This window comes from Notamacropus eugenii, chromosome X, assembly GCF_028372415.1.
Source record: "Notamacropus eugenii isolate mMacEug1 chromosome X, mMacEug1.pri_v2, whole genome shotgun sequence".
Lineage (NCBI taxonomy): Eukaryota > Metazoa > Chordata > Mammalia > Diprotodontia > Macropodidae > Notamacropus > Notamacropus eugenii.
In genome coordinates, this window is record NC_092879.1 from 33316017 (window position 1) to 33336070 (window position 20054).

Consider the following 20054-nt stretch of genomic DNA (forward strand, 5'->3'; position numbering starts at 1 on the left):
ACCTCACCCATCCCCGCTAAGAAGGCAAGCAATTCAATATAGGCTCTATGTGTGTAGTTTTGCAAAAGACTTCCATAATAGTCATGTTGTGAAAGATTAACTATATTTCCCTCAATCCTATCCTTCCCCCCATTTATTGTATTATCTCTTTTGACTTTCTCCCTCCCCAAAAGTGTTTACTTCTAATTACTCCCTCATCCCATTTGCCCTCCTCTCTATCATCCCAATCACCCCACTTACCCTCTTCTCTCCTACTTTTCTGTAGTGTAAAATAGATTTTCATATCAAATTGAGTGTGCATGTTATTCTCTCCTTAAGTCAAATGTGATGAGAGTAAGTGTCACTTTTCCCCTCTCACTTCCCTCCTTTTCTCCTTAATTGAAAAAGCTTTTTCTTGCCTCCTTTATGAGAGATAATTTTCCCCATTCCATTTGTGCCTTTCTCCTTACAATATATTTCTTTCTCCCTCCTTAATTTTATTTTCTTATATACCATCCCTTCCTATTCAACTCACCTTGTGCTCTCTCTCTCTCTCTCTATACACACACACACACACACACACACACACAGATATACATATGTGTGTGTATAATCCCTCCAACCACCCAAATAATAAGAAAAGTTTCAAAAATTACAAGTATTATCTTTCCATGTAGGAATGTAAACAGTTCAACTTTACTAAATCCCTTATGATTTCTCTTTCCTGTTTACCTTTTCATGCTTCTCTTGATTCTTGTGTTTGAAAGTAAAATTTCCTATTCAGTTCTAGTCTTTTCATCAAGAATATTTACAAGTCCTCTATTTCATTGAATGACCTTTTTTTTTTTTTTGCCCTGAAATATTATACTCAGTTTTTCTGGGTAAGTGATTCTTAGTTTTAATCCTAGTTCCTTTGCCTTCTGGAATATCATATTCCAAGCCCTTCAATCCCTTAATGCAGAAAGTGCTAAATTTTTTGTCATCCTGATTGTGTTTCCACAATACTCGAATTGTTTTTTTCTAGCTGTTTGTAATATTTTCTTTTTGATCTGGGAACTCTGGAATTTGGCTACAATGTTCCTAGGAGTTTCCTTTTGAGATTTCTTTCAGGGGGTGGTCAGTAAATTCTTTCCATTTCTATTTTACTCTCTGGGTGTAGAATATCAGAGCAGCTTTCCTTGATAATTTCTTGGAAGAGGTTAATTTCTTGGCTCTCTTTATGATCATCGTTTTCAGATAGTCTCATAATTTTTAAATTATCTCTCCTGGATCTATTTTCCAGGTCAGTTGTTTTTCTAATGAGATGTTTCATATTGTCTTCTATTTTTTTCATTCTTTTGGTTTTGTTTTGTATTTTCTGGGTTTCTCATAAAGTCATTGGCTTCCAACTGCTCCATTCTAGTTTTTAAAGAGCTATTTTCTTCAGTGAGCTTTCGAACCTCCTTTTCCATTTGATTAATTCTGCTTTTTAAAGCATTCTTCTTCTCATTGGCTTTTTGAACCCCTTTTTCCAACTGAGTTAGCCTATTTTTAAAGGTGTTATTTTCTCTTTTTTTCTATTTTAAAATTAAGTTTATTTATTTATTTTTAGTTTTCAATATTCATTTTCACAAGATTTTGAGTTCCAAATTTTCTCCCTATCTCTCCCCTCTTGCACCCTAAAACGTCATGCGTTCTGATTGCCTCTTCCCCCAATCTGCCCTCCCTTCTATCACATGCCTCCCTTCCCTTATCTTCATCTTTTCTCTTTTCTTGTAAGGCAAGATACATTTCTATACCACATTACCTGTATTTCTTATTTCTAAGTTGCATGCAAAAACAATTCTCAACATTCATTCCTTAAACTTTGAGTTCCAACTTCTTTCCCTTCCTCCTTCCCCACCCATCTCCACTGAGAAGGCAAGCAATTCAATATAGGCTATACATGCGTAAGTGTACTAAATACTTTCATAATAGTCATGTTGTGAAAGACTAGCTATATTTCCTTCCATCCTATCCTGCCCCCTATTTATTCTATTCTCTCTTTAGACCTTGTCCATCCCCCAAAGTATTTACTTCTAATTACTCCCTCCTTCCATTTCCCCTTCCTTGTATCATTCCCCCCATCGCACTTATACCCTTCTCCTCTACTTTCCTATAGTGTAAGATAGATTTTCATACCAAATTGTGTGTACATATTATTCCCTCCTTAAACCAAATGTGATGATAGTAAGCTTCACTTCCCCCCTCTCATCTCACCCATTTTCCCCTTCATTGAAAAAACTTTTTCTTGCCTCTTTTATGAGAGATAATTTGGTCTATTCCATTTCTGCCTTTCTTCTTCCAATATATTCCTTTCTTATCCCTTAATTTTGATTTTTAGATTTCATTCCTTCCTATTCAACTCACCCTGTGCCCTCTGTCTGTATATATATGTGTGTGCGTGTGTGTGTGCGCAATCCCTCCAACTCCCCAAATACTGAGAAAATTTTCAAGAGTTTAAGTATTGTCTTTCCATGTAGGAATGTAAAAAGTTCAACTTTACTAAGTCTCTTATGATTTCTCTTTACTATTTACTTTTACATGCTTCTCTTGTTTTCTCCTGACATCACGAGGATATCAGTGGAAGCCATTGGTTGCCCATTCCTTATTTGTTGCACGTGAACAGCCATCTTCTTGTTATATCACACATTTCTTTAAATATATGATTTGCTCGGTCTCTGTATAATTCTTCATTTGCTAAATGCGACAACTTGCTTATGCCCTCCACATTTATAAGTATATACATACTTCGTTCTTACCACAACTGTATTAAAGAGTAAACACTTATAGGGCAAGTGTTGCATCTCCTCAATCTGTTTAATGTAACATCAACAAGACACTAGGACGTGTAGTTTCATTATAGACATTGTAAAGTCTCCTCTTCTCATTAAGAAGAAATGATCAAAAAGAAGGAAAAGAGATGGAAAATCCTGCATTCAACTGCAGCTATCCCTGAAATGGAGTGGTAAGATTCTTGTGACCCTACTTTAGATGAAGATTTTCATTGTACTTTAAAATGAGTAGCCAAGATATTAACATTTAGTTACCCCAAACCAACAAGCATATATAAAAAGATCATACTTCCATCTTTGGGTATTGGGACCAATTCTTTAAATATAACAAGCCTCAATCCAAGGTTTGGGAGAAAGAATTATCAATCAGACTAGTTTTTGGGAGGGTGGTGGATAGGAGGTAGAGGGAGAATAAATGTTAATTGGTCATACCAAAATTATTTTTCAAGGAATTTGACTTAAATTCATATCTCAGATTAATTATGAACAACACTAGTCAGTAAAAGATTTTTTCCTTCCCGTTTTTAACCCTGACTTAAGCATGTGCACATTAATTTCCCTCTACTTTTTTTCTTAAAAGTAAAAATAGAAAGGAAAAATATAGTGAACTGTAGTGTCTTTTTCTTTTTCCCCTGGATTGGTTTCACCAACATTACATAAGGGTTCATTTACTGTATGTACATTCAGTGTCATCTTTCTCTTGGAAGCCACTCAGCTGGAGTCAGCAGTTCAAAGAGAGATCCACGGATTTACAGACCTGAAAATGGAAGGGGACTCCCAAGTAACAAGCCTGGATGACTGGAAGGTTGGTGGTACCTCATAAATGTGTCTGCATATACATTTCTCCAAAAGATGGAGATTATACATATATATATACACATATGTGTATATATACATATGTACACACATACATATACACATATATGTATATATATATGCATATATATGATTATTATTGTCATATTTTACCCAAAGAGTAAAATACTGGGGAGAAAAGAGCTTAAAATACTGGGGAAGATCCAAGGATAAGAAATAGGTCCCAACTTCAAGCTTATATCTTCAAATAGAATCTAGCTCTTAGAAGTAATTTGATAATTTACTATGATCCTCTGCTCTATAAGCATTATATTGTTTATGTGTGCCTGTAAATATTAACAATGTTAGTTACAACACAATAGTTACACGGATGCACCCTCTCTACTCTATCCTGTATTGGCCATGATCAGGATAAGTAGAACCCCTGAGAGGTATGTAGCCCAGGGACTTTCATGGCATTTGTTCTGGGTTACCTTAAGGTCACTGACTCACTATGGAGTTGCAATATGTTGAAAAATTGCTGATGATATTTCATAAATTCATTTCCCATTCAACAAGTATTTATTAAACACTTCATAGGTCTCATTCACTCTCTTCCACAATGAGAAGACCTAAAAATAAACAAGACATAGTCCCTGCCTTTAAGTTACGTCCTTCTACATAATAACAAAGTGATGACTCTCCTGATATGGAGACAGAGACATTAGGAGAATATTCAGCATTAAATATTATTTATTAAGGACCTACTATATGGAAGATACTATGCTAGGAACTGCAGATACCAGCTTAAAAGAAAGAGTTTCTGCCCTCAAATAGCTTATTATTATTATTGCTAATAATAATGATAAAAATAATAGCTAACACGTATGTAGTGCTGTAAGAGTCATAAAACACTTCAGATAGTTTCCCTTATTTGTGCCTCATAACAACCTGGGATGTAGGAATCACTATCTTTCCCATTTTTACAGATGAGGAAACTGAGGTTGAGAAAGATTAAGTCACATAGCTTCACTCAGTTAACAAGTATCTGAAGTCAAATTTGAACTCAGGACTTTTCCTGATTCAAAGTTCAACCCTCTATCCATTGTACAACCTAGCTTCTTACTTTCTACTATAGAAGATACAACACATACATAGATAAAAGACAGAGTGTTGAAGATGAAGGATATAGCCAAAGTGCTCTGGAAAATTTGAGTGAGAGTACAGCTTCAGAGTGTGGGAATTGGGAAATTAAGGAAGACGAGATTTCGAGGTAATCCTTAACTTGACCCTTGAAGGAAGATAAATTCTAGAAGGCAGACATAAGAAAGAAGTCCAATCCAGGACTAGGCCCTGGCCTGAAAAAATTCATTGAAGGCAGTATGAGCAACAGCTTATCATCCAATTTGACTCTAATACAGAGTAGGTGAAAGAGATGCTGGCCAGGATTATCTTTTTTAATTTAAATAGTATTCTATTTTTCCCCAATTATATGTCAAGCACGTTTCTCTGATAAAGGCCTCCTTTCTCAAAAATCAGTAGAACTGAGTCACATTTATAAAAATAAGAGCCTACTTCAATTGATAAATGATCAAAAATAAGACCAATTTCTAGATGAAGTAATCAAAGCTATCTGTAGTCATATGAAAAAAATATTCTAACTCACTATTGACTGGAGAAATGTAGATTAAAACAGTTCTGAGGTACTATCTCACACTTATTAGATTTCCTAATAGGACAGAAAAGGTAAATGACAAATGTTGGGATGTGGGAAACATGAGACAATAATGCATTGTTGGTGGAGTTGTGAACTGATTCAAGTATTCTGTAGAACAATGTGAAACTATGTCAAAAAGGCTATAAAATTATACATACACTTTGACCTAGTAATACCACTACTAGGTCTGTATACCCAAAGAGATAAAAAACAAAAAGGAAAAAGACCTTTATGGGCAAAAGTATTTATAGCAGTTCTTCTCTGGGGCAAAAAAATTAGAAATTGAGAGGATGCTCATCAGTTAGGAAATGGCTGAACAAGTTGTAGTATGTGATTATGATGGAATATTATTGTACTATAAAAAGTGATGAGCAGGATACTCTCAAAAAAACCTGGAAAGACTTGCATCAGCTGATGCAAAGTGAAATGTACTATGTACAAAATAATGACAATATTGTAAGATGATCAGCTGTGAATGACTTAACGATTCTCAGCAATACAATGATCCAAGACAACTCTGAAGGGTTTATGAAGAAAAATGCTATTCATCCTCAGACATGGAACCGATTTTGTCTAAATACAAATTGAAGCATATTCTTTTCTTTATTTTTCTTGAGTGTTTTGTCCATGTTTTCTTTCATATGACTGTTATAGATATGTTTTGTGTGACTACGCACGTATAAACTATATCAAGTTGCTTGCCTTCTCAATGGGGTTTGGGGAAGGAGGAAGGGAGAGGATTTGAAATTCAAAATTTTAAAAATGAATGTTGAAAATTGTTTTTATTTGAAATTGAGGAAAAATAAAATACTAATAAAAAAGAAAATAAAAAAGAATTACAAGTATCATCTTCCCATGTAAGGACGTAAACAGTTCAGCTCCATTGAATCCATTATGTTTTTGTCTGTTTTTCCCCTTTTCATGTTTCTCTTTTGTCTTGTAGGAGGTCAAATTTTTGGTTCAATCCTGGTCTTCTTCCGAAAGCTTGAAATCCTTCTATTTCACTGAATGACCATTTTCTTCCTAGAAGTATCATGCTGTTTTGCCAGGTAGGTAATTCTTTGTTGTAGTGCTAGCTCCTTTGCCTTCTTGAATGTCATGCTCTATGACCTCCTATCCTTTAATGTTACAGCTGATTGTGGTTCCCTGGTATTTGAATTGTTTCTATCTGGCCACTTGCAGTATTGTTTACTTGACCTCATAGTTCTGTAATTTGGCTATAATGTTCCCCGGAATTTTTATTTTGGGATTTTTTTCCCAACGCGATGACTAGATTCTTTCAATGCCTATTTTTCCCTCTGGTTCCAGGATATCAGGGAAATTTTCTTTGACAATTTCTTGAAAGATATTGTCCAAGTCCTCCTTTTGATTAGTTCTTTTAGGTAGTCGGATGATTTTGACATTGTCTCTGCTGGATCTATTTTACAGGTCAGTTAATTTTCCAATGAGTTATATTATATTTTCTTCTACTTTTTTCATTCTTTTGAACTTGTTGATTGATTCTTGATGTCTCATAGAGTCATCAGTTTCCACTTGCCCAATTCTGACTTTTAAGGTGTTGTTTACCCAGTACTTTCTTTTCTATTTGGTCAATTGTACTCTTTAAGGAGTTGTTTTCATCAGTGGATTTTTGTATCTCCTCTTCCACTTGGCGAATTCTACTTTTTAAGCAGTTGTTTTCCTTTCCCAAGCTGTTGACTCTTTTTTCATAATTCTCTTGCATCTCATTTTTTTCCCCCATTTTTCTTCTATCTGTCTTATATGATTTTTAAGTTACTTTTTGAGTTCTTTCATGAGTTCTTTCTGGGCTTGGGATGACATCCTGTTTTTCTTTGGGGTTTTGCCAGAGATGTTTTGACAATATTGTACTATTCTGAGTATTTATCTTGATCTTCTGTGTCACCACAATAATGTTCTATGGTCAGATTCTTTTTGTTGCTGTTGTATTTTGCTCATCTTTTTGAGTCATTTTCATTGCCCCTGGGGTAGAAGGGGGCCTGTCTAAGATTTCTTGTGCCAGGGACTGTAGGCTCTAGCTGTTTACTTGGTGCTGCACTCATGTTGCCCTGAGGTCCATGGGAGACCCTTGTGTCTGGTGCTGTGCTGAGGAAGTGAGATGGAGGGTATAGGTGGCTCTGCTGGAGGTCTGGCCACTTTCCTGGTGCGGAGCTGGGCTCCTAGTGCTGGTGTCTGGTGTGTGTTGAAGCAGGCAGAGTGCTTCTGTGTTTTTCTGGGGCTACACTTGCAGTCTGGCCACTGGAGTCTACCCATTCCCCTGGCTGAGGAGTCCTGGTGTTGGGGATTTCCTACTTCACCACACTGGAGCTCAGGATCTTCTGCTATTTGGCTGAGGTGGTGCTTACTGAAATGCTTATTGTCCTGGACCTGAGTGGGACAGAACTTTTGTGCTAATTTTCCATGTTTCTTGGGTTAAAATGTTATTTCACCCCATCTTTTTGCTGGTTCTGCTATTTCAAGATTTGTTTTGTGATGCTATTTTATGATTGTTTGGAGGGGTATATGGGAGAGTTATGACAATGTACTGCTTACTCTGTCATCTTGGCAGAGCAGGATTAATAGGAAGTCTAGGATTAAATTTTTAAAGAGCTATTTTTAACAGTATCATTACTTTAAAAGAAGAGCATTAAATCAGTATTTACTGGCATTTTGTTTATTTTGGTCAAATTGACCAAAGGTTTACTAATTTTATATGTTTCTTTTCATACATAAAATCAACTCTTAGTTTTCTTATTTCAGTTTTATTAACCTCTCCTTTTGTTTTCAGTATTTCTAATTTGATATTTGCTTGGAGATTTTCACTTTGTTCTTTTCCTAACTTTTTCAGCTACATGCCCAATTCATTGATCTCCTCTTCCTCTATTTTATTCTTGTAGGCATTCAAAGATATAAAACTTCCCCTAAGAATTGCTTTTGCAGTATCCCATAATATTTGGTAGGTTGTCACATTATTGTCATTCTCTCTAATGAAGTTGTTGATTGTTCTATGATTTGTTGTTTAACCCAGTGATTTTTTAGGATTAGATTATTTAGTTTCTAATTAATTATTGGTTTATCTATCCATGGCCTTTGACTACATATAATTTTTATTGCATTATGATCTGAGAAGGATGCAATGACTATCTCTGTCTTTCTACACTCAATTGTGAGGTTTTTATGCCCTAGTATATGGTCAATTTTTGTATATGTGCGATGTACCACTGAGAAAAAGGTATATTCTTTTCTATCGCCATACAATTTTCTCCAGAGATCTATCATCTTTACCTTATTCAGAGTTTTATTCACCTCCTTAACTTCTTTCTTGTTTATTTTGAGGTTAAATTTATCAAATTCAGAAAGGGGGAGGCGGAGGTCCCTCACTAGTATAGTTCTGCTGTTTATTTCTTCCTGTAACTCCCTTAACTTCCCCTCTAAGAATTTGGATACTATAATACTTGGAGCATATATGTTTAGTAATGAAATTGTTTCAGTGTCTATGATGACTTTTAGCAGGATATAGTTTCCTTCTGTATCTCTTTTGATTGGATCTATTTCTGCTTTTGCTTTGTCTGAGATTAGGATTACCACAACTGCTTTTTTTACATCAGATGAAGCACAAAATATTCTTCTCCAAACTTTTACCTTTACCTTGCATGCATGCCCCCATTTCAAAAGTGTTTCTTGTTAACAACATATTGTTGTATCATGGTTTTTAACCCATTCTGCTATCCATCTCTGTTTTATGGGAGAGTTCTTCCCATTTATATTCACAGTTAGGATTACCATCTGTGTCTTTCCCTCCATCCTCTTCCCCCCATCTGTGCTTTTAGTTTTCCCTTCTCCCTTCCCCTTCACAATAGAGTTTTAATTTTTGACCACTGCCTCCTTCAGTCTTCCCTCCCTTCTTTATGCTCCCCTCCCTTTTACTCCCCTTTTCCGTTATTACTTCTTTCCTTCCTTTTAGCCTCCACTTCCTTTTCTTTCCCCTTCCCCTCCTACTGCCTATAGAGCTAGTTATATTTCTCTTTTTAACTGAGTTTGTTGTTCCCTCCTTGAACCAAATCAGATGAGAGTAAATCTCAAACAATGCTCATCTCCCTCCTCTCTTTCCCTCTACTGTAATATATATTTGTGCCTCTTTCTGTGATGCAATTTACCTTTCTCTGCCTCCCCCCTTTTCACATCTCCTGTTGCCATCCTTTCACACCCTTAAATCACATTTTTATCATCTCATCCTTTACCTTAAACCCGCTCCCTCTGTCTATGTATGTCCCTTTTATATATCATAATAAATATACAATTTGCAAGATTAACAAGTGTCATCTTCTCTTATAAGGATGTAAACAGTTTGCCCATATTGAATAACAAGTTTTTTTCCCCCCATTTACCTTTTTACGCCTCTCTCGAGATCTGTGTGTGAAGAACAAATTTTGTATTGAGGTCTGGCTTTTTCATCAGAAAGGTCTGGAATTCCCTTATTTCAATGATTGTCCATCTCCATGCCTGAAATATTATGTTCAATTTTCCTGGGTAATTGATCCCAATTCCTTCGCCTTAAGGAATATCATATTCCAGTCCCTTCTATCTTTCAATGTAGAAGCTGCCAGGTCCTGTGTGATACTGACTGTAGTTCCTCATTATTTGAATTATTTCTTTCTGACTGCCTGCAGTATTTTCTCCTTCACTTGATAGTTCTGGAATTTGGCAACGATACTCCTTGGTGTCTTTAGTTTGGGATTCCTTTGAGGAGGTGAATGGTGAATTCTTTTGATGACTATTTTGCCCTCTGGATCTAGGACTTCTGGGAAGTTTTCCCTGATGATTTCTTGGAAGATATTGTCCAGGCTCTTTTTTTACATGGCTTTCTGGTAGACTGATAATCCTTAGATTTTCTCACCTGGATCTACTTTCCAGGTCAGTTTTTCCAATTGCATATTTTACATTTTCTTCTATCTTTTCACTCTTTAGATTCTGTTTGACTGATTCTTGATGTCTCATAGAGTTATTAACTTCTACGTGCCCAATTCTAATTTTTATCAAATTGATTTCTTCAGTTAACTTTTGCATCTCCTTTTCCATTTGTCCAATTTTCCTTTTTAAGGAGTTGTTCAGTGAATTATCTTTGCATATTTTTAAAATCTTTGCCTAGTTTTTCTTCTATATCTCTAATTTGGCTTTTAAAATCCTTCTTGAGTTGTTGCAAGAATGCTCTTTGGTATTGAGACCAGTTCATATTCCCTTCTGAAGTTTCAGGGGGGAGTACAGTCTTAATGCAGACCTTTTCTTATTCGTGTTTTAGTCCTCGTCCCCATAGAAAGATTCTATGGTCTTTTCTTTTCTGTTTTGCTTCTCCCTCATGATGTTCACTCTTTTTCTGGCTTTTAAAGTAGATCTCTGCTTCTGGAGCACAGGGGGCTCTGTCCCACTGTTCTTGTCCCTTGAACTTGAGGCTTTGTATGTTGTGACCTCTAGTTCCTTCAGTTCGAAGCTAAAATGCTGCAGCTTACTTGGTGCTGGACTGGTTGGTGTTTGAAAACAGAGGCCAGGTGTAGTTTTTCTGGGTTTCCCCAGGGTTACCCTGGGAGTAGCTGTGGTAAGTGTGGGGGAGGTGTGGTGTGACCACAGGAGGTCTCCTCTGCTGAGCTAGAGCATAGGCAAGCTCAGCAGTTTGTGGATCCGTCTGCGCTAGTGTCTTCCCAATTCCCCTGGGATGCTGAGACATACCTGGGCTCCTGTTGCTGATGGTTGCAGGCTCCACCACCCCTGGCACTCCTCCTGGTTTGCTGAGATGGGGTTGTCTGGGACAACTCCAGTCCTGCACTGGTTCCCTGCAGCCACAGCAAGAGGGCCCCTCCTAAGCGATTTTCCTAGCCTCATGGGTTAAGAGATTGTTTACCCCTTTGCCTGATCTCACTGTTCCAGGATTTTTCTTGGGGAAATATTCTCTGGTCTCTTCAAGGTTAAGAAGGTTAGGGAGATAGCAGTTACCAATCACTCTGCTATCCTGGTTCCCAGAACTTCCCATTTTATTTATTTTGAAAAATTATAGGTGAACCAAAAGAAAGTAGTGTCATGAAAGCCAAATATGAGTGGGTCATAAAGGAAGAAAGTAACCAGACTAAATTGAGTCAACAAGGTGACCTTCAAGCCTGTCAATGAGCAGACTTCTGGTTAATGTTAGGATTATCTGGAAAACAACAATAATGTTAAGAGAATCTGAATCTTAGTTTTAGAATGGATCTTAGAAGTTTTTAGTTCAACCTTTTATTTAATGCATAAATTTCCTCTGAAACATCTTATACTAAGGAAAATCTATCCTCTGATTGAAGACTTCTAGTTATGGGGTGCCCTATTATGGCTCTGGTGGCATTGGGCAAAATTTGACCTCCCTGTAACTTCTCTACATACCTCCTGGTTCTGCCTTCAGAGCTGTAGAGGATAGATCCAATCTCTCCTCAATCTGACAATACTTCTGATCTATGCAGTAAAAGATCATTTCATACTTTGTGGTTTCAAGCCTCTTCACTACTCTTGTCAATGTCCTTCAAATTTATTTCAGCTTGTCAATGTCTTTCTAAAATGTGATTTCCCCAAACTGAGCACAATACTTCAGACATGGTCTGTCTAGTTGAGTGTAAAAGTGGGATATGATCTTTCTCGAACTGGGAGCTCTACTTCTCTTTATAGAGACTAAGGTTCCAACATAACCTGAGAGAGATCAACTAGCATATAGTCTAGAGATCTGGACTTGGAATAAGGAAGACTTGGGCCCAAGCCCTTTGACACACTCTGGTTATGTGTCCTCTTGATGCCCAAAGAAATCTCTAAGAATCTAGGGTGAAGAAAAAGTGATGTCCTGATAGGAGTGATTTCCTTTACAAATGAAAGTACAGGTTACAGTAAAAAAAAAATCCATTAAATTTTTGGGTTACACATCTCAAAATTAGCTTGTTTGGCTTTACTCATATCTCTTCTATCTTCAATATGTATAGTCAATTTGTTGAAACTAATGGCATGACTTTGTATTTCTCATTAAATTGAAAATTACTGGATTCAGCCTGTTGAGATAATAATAGTTCACTTTAGTTTAATATATGGGATCATAGAATCATAAAGCTAGGAATGGAAGGGTCCTCAGAGACAATTTAGTCAGAGCCCCTAATTTATATTTTTTGGAGGGTGGAAGGTGAGTCAATTGGGGTTAAGTGACTTGGCCGAGGCCAGGTAACTAGTATTAAGTATCTGAGGCCAGATTTGAACTCAGGTCCTCCTAACTCCAGGTCCAGTGTTCTATCTACTGTATCAATCTAGCTGCTCAACCCCCTAATTTAAAAATGAAGAAACTGTGGCCTTGGGATGCTAAGTTATTTGTCCAAGGTCATACTCATCAAGACAAGAGATGGCATATTGAATTTGTAGGAGAACCAGTAGGTCAGAGGACCATTTCCAAGGTCCCTATACTTCTCTCATTGCCCCCAATTCTTAAAGATTGCTTACAATGACACAGACATACTTAATTCATTCCAATGAAATTTTTTGATGGTATTGGTCCTCTGTGATTTCTCTACTTACATGAAAGTTATCTTATTTTTTTCTTTATTTTTTTTTAAATTTTAATTTATTTATTTAACTTTTTAACATTCAACTCCACAACATTTTGGGTTCCAAATTTTCTCCCCATTTCTCCCCTCCCCCCATCCCAAAACGCCAAGGATTCTAACTGCCTCTATCACCCATCTGCCCTCTCTTTTAACATCCCTCCCTTTCCTTATCCCCATCTTCTCTTTTGTCCTGTAGGGCAAGATAACTTTCTACACCCCATTACCTGTATTTCTTATTTCCTAGTTGCAAGAACAATACTCAACAGTTATTCCTAAAACTTTGAGTCCCAACTTCTCCTCATCCCTCCCTTCCCACCCATTCCCTTCGGGAAGGCAAGCAATTCAATATAGGCCATATCTGTGTAGTTTTGCAAATGACTTCCATAATAGTCATGTTGTATAAGACTAACTATATTTCCCTCCATTCTATCCTGCACCCCATTGCTTCTATTCTCTCTTTTGATCCTGTCCCTCCCCAAGACTGTTGACTTCAAATTGCTCCCTCCTCTCACTGCCTTCTCTTCCATCCCCCCACCCTTCTTATCCCCTTCTCCCCCACTTTCCTGTATTGTAAGATAGGTTTTCTTACCAAAATGAGTATGCATTTTGTTCCTTCCTTTAGTCGAATGTGATGAGAGTAAGCTCTATGTTTTTTCTCTCACCTTCCCTCTTTTTCCCTCCACTGAAAAGTCTTTTACTTGCCTCTTATATGAGAGAGTATTCGCTCCATTCCATTTCTCCCTTTCTCCTCCCAATATATTTCTCGCTCATCCTTTAATTTCATTTTTAAGATATGGTCCCATCCTATTCAATTCACCCTGTGCTCTCTCTCTCTCTCTCTCTCTCTCTCTCTCTCTCTCTCTCTCTCTCTCTCTCTCTCTCTCTGTGTGTGTGTCTGTGTGTGTGTGTGTGTGTGTGTGTGTGTAATCCCACCAACTACCCAGATACTGAAAAAAGTTTCAAGAGTTACAAATATTGTCTTTCCATGTAGGAATGTAAACAGTTCAACTTTAGTAAGTCCCTTATGATTTCTCTTTACTGTTTACCTTTTCCTGCTTCTCTTCATTCTTGTGTTTAAAAGTCAAATTTTCTTTTCAGTTCTCGTCTTTTTGTCCAGAATACTTTAAAGGTCTCCATTTCATTAAAAGACAATTTTTCCCCCTGAAATACTATACTCAGTTTTGCTGGGTAGGTGATTCTTGGTTTTAGTCCTAGTTCCTTTGACTTCTGGAATATTATATTCCATGTCCTTCCATCCCTTAATGTAGAAGCTGCTAGATCTTGTGTTATTCTGATTGTATTTCCACACTACTTGAATTGTTTCTTTCTAGATGCTTGCAATATTTTCTCCTTGACAAGGGAACTCTGGAATTTGGCCACAGTGTTCCTAAGAGTTTCTCTTTTTGGATCTCTTTCAGGAGGTGATCAGTTGATCCTTTCAATATTTATTTTGCCCCCTGGTTCTAGAATATCAGGGTAGTTTTCCTTAATAATGTCATGAAAGATGATGTCTAGGCTCTTTTTTTGATCACGGCTTTCAGGTAGGCCCATAATTTTTAAATTGTCTCTCCTGGATCTATTTTCCAGGTCAGTTGTTTTTCCAATGAGATATTTCACATTATCTTCCATTTCTTCATTCTTTTGGTTTTGTTTTGTGGTTTCTTGGTTTCTCATAGAGTCATTAGCCTCCATCTGTTCCATTCTAATTTTGAAAGAACTATTTTCTTCAGTGAGCTTTTGAACCTCCTTTTCTATTTGGCTAATTCTGCTTTTGAAAGCATTCTTCTCCTCATTGGCTTTTTGAACCTCTTTTGCCAATTGAGTTAGCCTATTTTTAAAGGTGTTATTTTCTTCAGCATGTTTTTGGGTCTCCTTTAGCAAGGTGTTGACCTGCTATTCATGCTTTTCTTTCATCTCTCTCATTTATCTTCCCAGTTTTTCCTCCACCTCTCTAACCTGATTTTCAAAATCCATTTTGAGCTCTTCAATGGCCTGAGACCATTGAATATTTATTTTGGATTTTTGGGATACAGAAGCCTTGACTTTTATTTCTTTCCCTGATGGTAAGCATTTTTCTTTTCATCTGAAAGGATGGGAGGAGATATCTGTTCACCAAGAAAGTAACCTTCTATGGTCTTATTTTTTTCCCTTTTTTTGGGCATTTTCCCAACCAGTTACTTGACTTTTGGGTCCTTTGTCAAGAATAGGGTATACTCTTGGGACCTGTAAGATATCACTTCCTCCAAGGTGGCACAATCAAGAGTGTACTGGTCTGGGAACAGGGAAGGATTTTTGTGCCCAGAATCTTAGCAGAGTTTCCTCTCTACAGGCACCTGACCTCCAGTTCCACCAAGCTAGCACTGGAGGGGTGGGATTCAGTCAAGCTGTGAGGGCAGGGCCACTATTCAGTATGAGACAAAGACCATCTCCCTCAGTGCCCCCAGGGGTTTTTACGATCCAGCAATGGTCTCGGGCTGCAGTAGGGGCTGCCGTGAGATCTGACGTTGCCTGCCCAATGTGGCCTCTATGGCAGCTGCCTGAGGCCAGAGCTATGAGAAGGTCCTTCTCTCTTCCTGGCCAGCTGAAAAAACCCCATCACTGACTTTTGGTGCCTGTGGGTTGAGGGATCTGTGAGCACTGCTGCTTGGGCTGGGGATTCTGAGACTGGAGATTCTGCCCTGAGGGCTGTTTGTGAGCCACATGCGGCCAAGGCTGGGCTGGGCTCTGTGGCTGGGTTCTGTGCCAGGTGCAACTGACGTTTCCCATTAGCCTTTCAGGTCACTGTGGGCTGGAAATCTCCTCCACTCTGTTGTTCTCCACTTCTGCTGCTGCAGAATTTGTTGAGAGTCTCTCTCTACAGGTATTTTATGGGCTGTGTGGGAAGACCTTGCATATGTGTGTCTTTCTACTCTGCCGTCTTGGCTCCCCCCCCCCCCCACATTTTCCAGAAGTTATCTTATTTACCTGTCCCAATAACTTCCTAAATATTTTATCTCATCAACATTTCAGCTCAATTAAATGAGAAGTGCATGCCCCTTATAGTTCAGCTGTTCTCAGTAGTGGAATATTGAAAATATTTTGGAACTAGAGAAACATTGAAAAGGAGATGGGAGTAAGAGAACATTTAGATGATTGTATCTTATGTCACCTTTTAAATGCAAGAGACAACAATATCTAATTTGGGAGGTGGTATGGAGCCCAGACAGAAATAGCAGCCAAGTCAAGAATTGGATTTGTAGGTTAGTTTGATTATGTGTGTAGCAGGACAGAAGGCCATACAAGCATAGAACTTAGAAAGTGAAGTATGCAGTGAATCTGCACCCCTGGAGGCAGATGTAAGAAATAAAACATGGTATAATTTTTAGGTGATGCTACGCACTTAATCACATTAGCCTTTGAGGATAGTTAAAAAGTTATGATTTTCCAGTGGAAGGAGCAGAGATAATAGGAATATTATAACAATATTAATATACTAATAATAATATAAGGACAAATTGATATGAGTAGATCTATTTTCATATTGTTAAAGCCACAGAATTTTTTTCCTTCTTTCCTTTTTATTAACCTGGAAACAAAACCATATTTCATACCAGACATTAAGGAAGGCGATATTCAGAAAAGAGAGGGGCCTGGAAGTTACTCCAACCTGTCTGTGGTCACAGTCAGAGCTCCAATACATCTGGTTTATGTGAGTGGCAAATCAAGGGTTGGAGTGTAAATAATTCACCTGTTCTTTTCCAAAGCAGCAGAAAATCCCTATGATTGTGGCAAACTTCTTGAAGCCCCCTGGGCAGAACATATGTGAACCCTGTGACCAAATGAATCCATGCTGCATGTTTTTTTCTCCTCTAGGAACCTCAAATAGAAGAGCAAGATTCATCCTTGCTCTTTATTACAGTGTGTGTTTGAATGTGTCGATATCAATATTTAAATGTTCTATGCAAACTTTGTGTAGCATGTATCTAAAAAGAACAATATGGATCCTCATAGAGAGAAGCTAATTTAAAAAAAGACAAATACGAAGACTTCTTACAGGTACAAAACTTTTCAGGACCCATTTTTTTTAAGAAAAAAATTTGCTCCTTTTTAGTCACTACACACAGCCTTAACATCTGTTTTAAAACCTGTTCAAATCTTACATCTCCATGCTAATCTGACTTTATGACACTGCTTGCTTGATTATGGCTCTCACTGGGGGAGGAGAGTTTTTTGATATCATCCCTACCTCCTGAGCATTGTGTTTGTATTCTATATATTAAGTAATTAAAAGAACCCAGTGTGATTTTGAATACTTAAAGAAGCACTAGAGGCTCACTTCTCAAAATATTTACAGGCTTTTATTCTTTTTTTTAATGGAGGAGGGAAAGCAAGGCAATTAGGGTTAAGAGACTTGTCCAAGATCACACAGCTAGTGTGTCAAGTGTCTGAGGCTGGATTTGAATTCAGGTCCTCCTGACTCCAGATTGGTGCTCTATTTTTATTCTTCTAAAAACAGTCATTTGCATGCTTAAAATGATATCTGTACCTTCACCAGGCAACTTTAGTCTCTCTTTCTCAGGAGACTTGCCCTGGAAATATCACTGTTTAGCTTAGCAGAGAGAGTTGCACTTGTCAAGGAAAAATATGTTCCTGCTTCCCTCAAAGCCTAGTGTGTTTGCAAGGCGAGATGTGGAAAATCGTTAGAAGGGGAAGACTTGGGTAAAAGGTTCCCTGCTGAGAACAGGTGTACTATATGAGGGGACCTTGTCATCCAGGGTGCCAGCAGATAGACAACATCAACAGAAATCAATTTGCATTTTAAAAGGCTGTGTATATTCAATAGGCTAACTTCAATGAATATGGTTAATTTAGCTTCTTTTTTTCTTATAATTGTAATGGCGGTCATAGATCCCTGCAATTAGGCCTCAAGCCAGGTCTTCCTGCCAAGAACTGTCAAAAATGATAATTTTTATGGCTGAGTCAGGTGAATGATGGAGTACAAGTCCATTTCAAAAGAGAAACTATGAACTAAGCAGTATACAAAAAGTGAGTTTAAGAAGACTGAGATGTAAATAAAACATATTTAAAAGATTGCTCTAAATGTGGAAAAAGAAAATCCTATCTGAGTAGTTCAAGCCTACCAAAATATAAACTTCCAAGAAACTTCTTGTTCCGTTTTCTCTTTCATGACACACAACCTCTCAATTTGGAATTCCATATAGAGAAAGACTTAGAAATATAGAATAATAAAGCTGTAAGTCTACTTAGAGGTTGTCTAGCCAGGGATCCCAAACCGTTTTTGTGACATGTACCCCTTTGGCAATCAGGTGGAACTTATGGACTTCTTCTCAGAACAATGTTTTTTTAATGCAGAAAATTGGATTACAAAGGAAACCAATGATATTGAGAAAGATTCAAAAACAATTTTAAAAAATTCATGGACCCTAGATTAGCCATCCCAGGTTTATTCCAACCTGTTCATTTTTCAGCTCAATCCACTAGTATTTTAAAAGATCTTAGTTGTTGTTCCTATGCTTGAAGAGGACCAAAATGATGTCACTATGTTAGAGTCAAGTATAGTGTGTCTAACTGTGGCTGATTAGACCGATATGAGTTCAGAAAGCTCTGGGCACAAGTAGTCTGCATGAACATTTGGAATGAAAATGGCTCTAAATTTGTGCATTTCACATTTCTTTTCAGCTATTGCAATTCTGCTTTGTTCATAGAGCACAGCCCCTTCTTTGATGTAGGTATGCCATACTGAGCAGTCCTGTGCCAGTGTCTCCCATTTCTCACAATCAATTCCAAAGTTATTCAGAGAGATCTTGAGAGTGTCTTGGCATCACTTCTTCTGACCTCCATGTGAGTGTTTGTCCTTTGTGAATTCTCCATAAAATAGTTTTTTAGGCAAATGTATGCTTAACATTTGAACAATGTGGCCAGTCCATCAGAGTTGCCCTCTTTGGTATGATCCAGACATTATGCCAGTTGCTGGATAAGGAAAATAAGTTTTGCAGAGGAGAAATGATGTAACCAATTTTGTCATTTGTAAAAAGAAGTAATTTATTCTGATAAATAAGAATGTCACCTTCCAAACTATCCCTGTAATTGCCTTTCAACAAAAAAGATTTTCTTTTATGTCATTGGTGAAATGAAGAATTTCTAACTGGTCTCATTCTACAGGTAAGAGCCTGTAGTGAACAAAAGTTCATGAACTCCATTAAAATAACCTAATTAGTTATATTCAAAGCACTTAATATGTTATATTTACCATTCCACGTTATAATGGCAAAAGTCCTGCCCTTTAGGAGCTCGTAGTTAAAAACTACTAACATGAACATCTACGTAGAAGATGATATTCAGGCAACAGAATAAAAATACATGGAATAAGTACATATATACATAGCAAAATCACTATATTTTGGAAAAGATACTGAATGCCATAGGTGCACAAGTGGTATTTTCATCACCATTGTCTTTCAAAAGCAAGAGCATCAGAAGCGAAAGACAAATCTTGGAAATAGACAGCTAGTTAAGATGATGATGGTGCCTGAGAACAGGATTTAGATTTTTGTTCAACAGTTTAAAAGGCAGAGATGGCAGGATCCTGGCCAAGGATAACTTGCACTTAAAATTTCGTGACTACTAAAAATATAAAGACATGAAGTCACAGAGAGGCCAAAAGAGCTTTAAGTTGAAAGGAAGGGGACTAAATATAAGAAAATAGCTACAGGATAGAAACTATATAGTACTCAGAAATCCACAGGAGACAAAATCCAAGAAAGGAGCCCAGCAATGGAGATTCCTATACACAAATGGACAAAGTATGGATAATAAGCAAGATAAACTTAAGATCTTAATGTGAGGAGGCAAATTTGACATTACAGATATTACTGCAATTTGGTGGATGGGTTTCATTATGGTAATACAGCTCTGGAAGGGTAAAACTTAAGTAAGGGAAATAGCTGAGGCAAACGTTGGATCAGTGAGTTCCACATTCAGAAGATATTCTGGTAAGGAAATTCAGGAACTGAGGTGGCAGAGAGGAGAAAAGCAGATGGAGAGTGTCTGGATAAAGACCAACGGCAGTAGAGAGAGATAATACTGTAATCAGAATATACAACAGACCACTTGGGTATAAAGAGAAAATAAATGAGAAGAAAGAGAATCAGG

At 37.4% G+C, this 20054-nt stretch overlaps 1 long non-coding RNA gene across 1 annotated transcript in view; it reads left to right on the forward strand.

Annotated features, from left to right (window-relative positions):
* The first annotated feature begins 1586 nt into the window (after nt 1-1586).
* LOC140515165 (uncharacterized) overlaps nt 1587-20054 on the forward strand; it is a 47137-nt gene continuing 28669 nt past the window's right edge. Inside the window, exons 1-2 of the long non-coding RNA XR_011970863.1 lie at nt 1587-3597; nt 6248-6353. This is a non-coding gene — a long non-coding RNA (uncharacterized lncRNA). The remainder of the gene's footprint in view (nt 3598-6247; nt 6354-20054) is intronic.